Raw genomic sequence first — 7,746 nt, 5'->3', positions numbered from 1 at the left:
GATGGGGTACAGGCACTAGAGTAGTGACCCGACTCTCGAGACCTCTTGGCCTCCCTCTCCCCTTGCTCTCTGGCGAGCATACCCTCAATCCTCCTAGCAATGCTCACTACCTGCTGATAAGGAATGTCCATCTCCAACTCTCGAGCCATGCTAGATCTGATGGGTGGGATAAGACCCTCAATGAACCTGCGAACCCTCTCCCGAACTGTAGCAACCAAGGCCGGTGCATGCTTGGCCAACCTGGTATAGCGGATAGCATACTCTGAAACGGTCATAGCACCCTAGCGCAAATGCTCAAACTCTGCGCGCCATGCGTCCCTGAGACTTTGGGGAACAAACTCTCTCATGAACATATCCGAGAACTGGGTCCAAGTCAGTGAAGCAGCCTCGACTGGACTGTCTATCTCATAAGTGCGCCACCAATCATAGGCGGCTCCCCGAAGCTGAAAAGCAGTGAAAGAAACCCCGCTGCACTCCACTATGCCCATAGTGCGAAGAATACGATGACACTCTTCTAGAAATCCCAAGGCATCGTCCGATGCTAACCCACTGAACACTGGGGGATCATACTTCTTGAACCTCTGAAGTCTCCGCTGCTCGTCCTTTGAAGCAACTGACCCATCCTCGGGCTGAACTGGTACTGCAGGCGGTGCGGGAATAATCTCGGGAGCCTGCTCAACCTGCACTCGCTGTTCAGGAGTGCGGACGACGGGAGTCTGTGCTCCTGCCCCGGCCTGGGATATGGCTGCAGCAAGGGGAAGCAACCCTGCCTGAGCCAAGGTGGTGTACATGCTCATGAACTGAGCCAAAGTCTCCTGGAGAGCAGGAGTAGTAGTGGCAATAGTAGGTGTGCCAGGTGCCTGGGCTCCGGCTGGATCTGCTGGTGGTACCTCGGCAGCAGCTCGCGCAGGTGATCTGGCTGCACCACATGTGCGTCCTCGACCTCTTCCCCGGCCCCGGCCTCTGACGGCTGCAGTAGGGGGAGCAGGTGCCTGATCATCTCGAGTAGCACGTGTCCTCACCATCTGTGAGAGAATAGAAGTCAGAAGTTTAGAATTGATGTTCAAATATATGGCACGACAAGGAATTCAAATGAAATGAAGATTTTTCCTAAATAGTTACATAGCCTCTCGTAGATAAGTACAGACGTGTCCGTACCGATCAATGAGACTCTAATAAATCGGCCTATGTTCCGTGACTCCTATGAACCTAGAGCTCTGATACCAACTTGTCACGATCCCAGTTCACCCTCCATGAACATGTCGTGATGGCACCTAGTTCCTATAACTAGGTAAGCCTAACAATGCGGAATATGTACAAATCAATACCAATGATAACAATGAGGATCTCCCAAGATACCGTCCTGTAGTCCTTTTCTCAACTGTCCAGTGGATCCCCCGGGATACCGTCCCGTAGTCCATCATATGTGTAACTCCGAAGGATCTCTCGGGATACTGTCCCGTAGTCCAACTATCAATGTGCAGGGGGATCTATTGGGAGTCTAACCCGCAGTCCCAAAGTAAAAGTGCAAGGGGATCTACCGGGAATCGAACCCGTAGTCCCAAAGTAAACAAACAAAGGGGGGGGGGGAGCTACCGGAATCCCACATCCGTAGTCCCAATGTAAATGCGCAACCACAACCAGAAGATACTCAGAAATGAAGTACAAAAGACAAGCAACAGGTAGTACTAGTCTAGCATGCTTCACGTAGTGCAGGCAAGGCAACTTAAGCAATTAGGCAAGTCGTATCAATTAAACATGCTTTTCGAATCTAACACAGGTTATAATTGTAAGTAAAATAAGGCAAATATGAAGGAAAATCAGTCTCAATATTTTAAGTAAAAATCGGATTTTCAACAATTGGCTCAAGTATGCGCTCGTCACCTCGCGTACAAAGCACTCAAATACCAAATAACAAATCCTAAGGGGAAAGGTCCCCCCACACAAGGTTAGACAAGCCACTTACCTCGAACCGGCTCAAAATCAACTAGAAACCACGCCTTTGCCACGAGTATCCGACTCCAAATGGCCCAAATCTATTCAATTCTATTACACATTATAATAACATCGCAAGAAACTGATTATACTAAATAATTCAAAGCTAAGGCGCGAAATTAGGTAAAATAACCGAAATGCCCTTCAGGCCAATGTCTCGGAATCGAATAATTTTTTACATTTTCAGAACCCTCGTACTCTCACGAGTCTAACCATACAAAAATCTCCCAAATCGGAGGTCAAACACCCACTCAAAACTCAATAGTTTAGCCTATGAAGTTTCACCCAATTTTTCCATTTTTGATCCTCAATTCGAATTTTAATGATGGGTTTAACTACATAATAATGAAATATAACTAGAAGGGATTAAAGGAACGTTACCGAATAATCTCCTCTTCAAAACCCTCTCAAAAGCGCCCTTCCCCGAGCTCAATTTGATTTTTCTAACTTTTGAAAACTAACCCTCAAAATCTCTATATCTGAACTGGGATTTCCGCTTCTGCGGACCAGTAACCGCACCTGCGGTTCCCGCTTCTGCGGAGTACTTACCGCTTCTGCGGTTTCTCTCAAATGACCCAGGGCCGCATCTGGGATAAAAGTCTCGCAGGTGCGTGACCGCATCTGCGGTTGATCTTCCGCTCCTGCGGAAAAGCTGACGGAGCCCAAATTCCGCTCCTGCGATAGAATGGCCGCTTTTGCGGCTATGCTTCTGCGGTTCCCAAGCCGCAGAAGCAAAAATACCAGAAAAGAAGAAATCAGCTGCTACAACACTTCAAAAATTTCTCCGTTAACCACCCAAAATCATCCCGAGGCTCCCGGGACCTCAACCAAAAGCACCAATAACACCTAATACCTCATTCAAACTTGTACCAATCCTTAAACCACCTAAAACAATGGCGGAAACTCGAATTAAACAAGGATTTGAGCCTAAGAACTTCAAATTTTATCAAAATACACTTTAGATCAAAAACCTAACCAAAACACGTCCGAATGACCTGAAATTTTGCACACACATCCCAAATGAGATGACAGTGCTACTGCAACTTCCAGAATTCCAATCCAACCCTTGGATCAAAAAACTTACTATCAGACCGGAAACTTCAAAAATTCAAACTTCGGCATTTCAAGCCTAAATGAGCTACAGACTTCCAAAATACATTCTGAACACGCTCCCAACCCTGAAATCGCCTAACGGAGCTAATGGAACCATCAGATTTCTATTCCGAGGTTGCCTTCACACGGTTCCGACTACGGACCATTTTTCAACACTTAAGCTCTCATGTAGGGACTAAGTATTCCAAAACTCTCCGAAACCCAACACCAAATGTCCCGGCAAACCAAAATAGCAGAATTGAACTTAGGGAAAGCAGTTAATAGGGGATCTGGGCGTTAATTCTTAAGACGACCGGCCGGGTCATCACAACAGACCTGCAACCTGAGAGGACTGACATCAATGATTCAGGGGAGGCAGTTGAGCCAAGATATCATGATGATCTCATAACAGCTGATGTCAGAAGGTGTGAGAATCAGCAGCACTCTTCAGTAGTTGCAGGAGGCAACAACACAGACATGTCTGAAGCAGAAGCTGTTGCATCTAGTTCAGATGATGTATGAATGTTGGCACCAAAATAACAACAATCAACACTGCAAGATAATTCCATTGTCTCACCAGGGATAGAAATGGACAATAATGAGCTAAGGAGATCAAAAAGGACAGCAAAGGAGCCCTTATGGTTGCAAGATTATGTAACCACAAAGGGGAGCCAGGGGTCCTCATGTCCTTTAGCTAACTACTTGTCTTATGACAAGCTGAAAGATAAATGCAGGAAGTTTCTAGCCAACATCTCCTTAATGACTGAACCAAAGAACTTTGCTGAAGCTTCAAAGGACAGAAGGTGGATTGAAGCAATGGAGATGGAGATCAAGGCATTAGAAGACAACAAGACCTGGGATGTTGTTGATCTGCCTGAAGGAAAAAAGGCAATTGGATCAAAATGGGCATACAAAATCAAGTACAAAGCTAGTGGAGAAGTGGAAAGGTTTAAGGCCAGATTGGTTACCAAGGGGTATAGTCAGAGAGAAGGTTTAGATTACAATGAAACCTTCTCACCAGTCGCAAAAATGGTAACTGTGTGGTATGTCATTGCACTAGCTACTTCCAGGGGTTGGAACATTTCACAAATGGATGTCTATAATGCCTTTCTACAAGGTGATTTATATGAGGAAGTGTACATGGAGCTGCCTCAAGGTTTCAGAAAGCAGGGGGAGACAAAAGTCTGCAAATTACTGAAATCACTATATGGGTTAAAGCAGGCTTCAAGGCAATGGAACATCAAGCTCAGTGATGCCCTCATAGCTGCAGGATACACTCAAAGCCTTCATGATTATTCATTGTTCACCAAGAGGAAAGGTGAAGACTTTGTGGCAGTACTGATTTATGTAGATGATCTATTGATAACTGGAAATAATCCACAATTCATCACTGAGACCAAGGAGGTGCTACATCAGCAATTCAAAGTCAAGGACCTTGGTGACCTGAAATATTTCCTAGGGATTGAGGTGCTAAGATCCAAGAGTGGAATTCTTTTGAACCAAAGGAAGTATTGTCTCCAGTTGATCTCTGGCTTAGGCCTGGGAGGTGCCAAGCCTGCTCTCACTCCAATTGACCTCAATCAAAAGTTCACTTCTGTAGAATTTGATAGACATACTAGTGTTTGAAATGATGAAGTGTTGTCTGATGCAAGTGAATACCAACGACTGGTTGGTAGACTGTTTTATCAACCCATCACTAGGCCAGATATGGTGTTTGCAGTACAGACTCTTAGTCAATTCATGCAAGAGCCAAAAAGGTCTCATTGGGATGCAGCTATGAGAGTGGTGAGGTATCTCAAACATGAACCAGGGATGGGGATTTTCCTGGGCAACTCGAATGAAGACAGCCTGACTTGCTTCTGTGATGCTGATTGGGCTAGTTGTCCAAATACACGCAGGTCTGTTACAGGTTATTTGATCAAATTTGGTGATTCATTCATTTCTTGGAAGTCCAAGAAACAACACACAGTGTCCAGAAGCTCTGCAGAGGTAGAATATAGAAGTCTAGCAGCAGTAACAACAGAGGTTATATGGTTGTTGGGACTGTTTGGTGAGCTAGGTGTGACTATCAAACAACCTGTTAATGTCTATTGTGATAGTAAGTCTGCTTTGCAAATAGCAGACAATCCTATCTTTCACGAACGTACCAAACACATCGAAATTGACTGCCATTTTGTACGCGAAAGAATCAAACAAGGACTGCTCATGCCTCTTTACATAGGCACGAAAGATCAACAGGCTGATTTGTTTACCAAAGGGCTTGGTCATTCTCAGCATAATTTTCTTTTAGGCAAGCTTGGAGTGCTCAATATTTTACACCTTCCAGCTTAAGGGGGAGTGTGAAGAATAGTTAGTTAATAGTGTTAATATTGTTAGTTAGTTAGCAGATAATGATGGGTCCCAGCTGACTATAGTTAGTTGTTGCAACTATAGTTAAGTTAGAGGTATATATATTTGTAATTACTCCTCTTTTCACAATAATAGAAAATTATTTCTCATTTCTTCCCCTATAACTGTCTTCTTCTTCATTTCACTCATAGCCATGGCAGAGTTCCGTTCGAGCTTGCATTGATGGAGTTGATGTGTTAGCTCAGATTTACCGAGCTAACACAACCCTTCTTTTTTTTTCTCAATGCTATATTGGGATCAAAATTTCTCTTACCTCCAAGAACTATTCCAAATTTAGTGTAGTATTATAATCTTGATATTATAAATATAAGATATATGATTCTTCCTCCGTCTCAAATTATGTATCGTGGTTTCTAAAAATAGTTGCCTCAAATTATTTGTCATTTTAGAAGTTCAAGAATAAATTAATTATTTTTTTCTTATTCTACCTTTAATATTAATTGTTCTTGAAGACTGCAAATATCTTAATTCTGAGAAATTCTTAAATGAAGAGAGATTATATTTTAAGACATAAATAAGGATAAAATAGTCAAAAATCTTGTCTATTTAATATTCTTAAGGAGCGTGTAAAAGAAAAACATGACAGATAATTTGAGACAAAGGGAGTATATCTTTGAATATTTAGCTGGGTAATCTGTCTTTAGTATGAATGCTTCAAGTGCAGCTGGCCCGGATGGACTTAACGGTTCTTTTTACCAAAAGTGCTGGAACATTATCAAGTATGACATATTAATAGACTTTGAGCAGGACTTCTTCAACGACAAAGGCATGGCCAAATTCTATACTCACACATGCCTGATTCTCATTTTCAAAGTCGACTCCCCAACAAGCTTCTCAGAGTTCAGCCCATTAGTTTGAGCAACTTCACCAACAAAATTATTTCTAAGATTCTATGTAGAAGGCTGAATCCTATGCTAGAGAAACTAATCTCTGATAATCAGAGTGATTTTCTCAAAAGCAGGATGATTATGAAAAATGTGCAATTAGCACAAGAAATTGTTCACAATATAAAGCAAAACAACAACGGAGGTAATGTAGTTATCAAGCTGGATATGACTAAAGCTTATGAAAGAATGTCTTGGAAGTTTTAATGGTCGTCATGAGAAAATTTGGTTTTTCGGAAGCTTGGATTGATATCATGTGGAGATTGGTAAATGAAGTGTAGTATCCATCATGATTAATGGTACTAGAAAATGCTTCTTTACATTATTGCAAGGTCTCAAACAACGTGACCCACTATCTCCTTCCTTGTTTATCAATGGCGTTGAGGTACTTTCTAGATCCTTAAACAAACTTGCCACACATGACAACTTCACGCACTACAAGAAATCAAGTCTTTTGTGACAACCTTCTGTGGTGACTAGCTTATTTGCTACAAAAGAAGTACTTTCAGGGGCGACCCCTTAAGTCACCACAGAAAGCAATGTTTTACTAGCGACTATAATGATATCGCAACAAATAAGCACAACTTTTTCCTTTCCTGCTTACACCAAATTTTTTTATTTGCCGCTTGGACCTCATCTGTTGCGACTTTTTTGAAGTTGTCGCTAAAGTCCTGTTGCAGCGACCATGTCGCCTCTAGTTCTTTACTTTAAAAATTGAAAACTAAATAAAAAGTAAACACCCTTCACCTTTGTTTATTTCCGTAGTCTTCTTTTTTCTTTTTTACCAAACCCATCCTCCTCTTTCCATCGAAACCCTAACTGAGCCCTGAAACTCGCCCATGTGAAAGCAGAAACAAAAGCAAGTCCCCTCTCCTGAAATTCTCTCTGTGGGACGCGAACCGATGAAATAAGAAATGGACGCAAACGATTTGGCTTCAGAAAAAATCGATTTGGTGTCTGAGCATCGGGAAGCGGCCTTGTCTTGTTTCCTCTCCTTCCCTCTCAGATTCGTAAGTTGCAGAGTTTTTTTTTATGTGGGTATTTTTACTTTCTATTTTAGTTCTCATTGCTTTTCTTGTTAAGAAAAAATGCTCTTTATATGTGTCCGTTTTGTGGTTTGAAATAGTCTTGAATTTTCTATGAAGTCTTCAGATGTTCTTTCTTTATTTTGGGATTTGTTTAGATTACTGTGATATCCTTAGCTTGTTTTTGTTTTTTTTGGATAATTTATTATAATTTTGGTTAAGGTCAAAAGCTTCATTTTTTGTTAAATTTTATTGCACATGCCTAGTTGATTAGTTAGAACTGTATATGGTATGTATGAATCCTGAGTTCCTTGTTGATGTCTCTATTTAGTAATAGTCCA

Source organism: Nicotiana attenuata, unplaced genomic scaffold (assembly GCF_001879085.1).
Source record: "Nicotiana attenuata strain UT unplaced genomic scaffold, NIATTr2, whole genome shotgun sequence".
NCBI lineage: Eukaryota > Viridiplantae > Streptophyta > Magnoliopsida > Solanales > Solanaceae > Nicotiana > Nicotiana attenuata.
Note: the sequence above shows the minus strand (reverse complement) of the source record.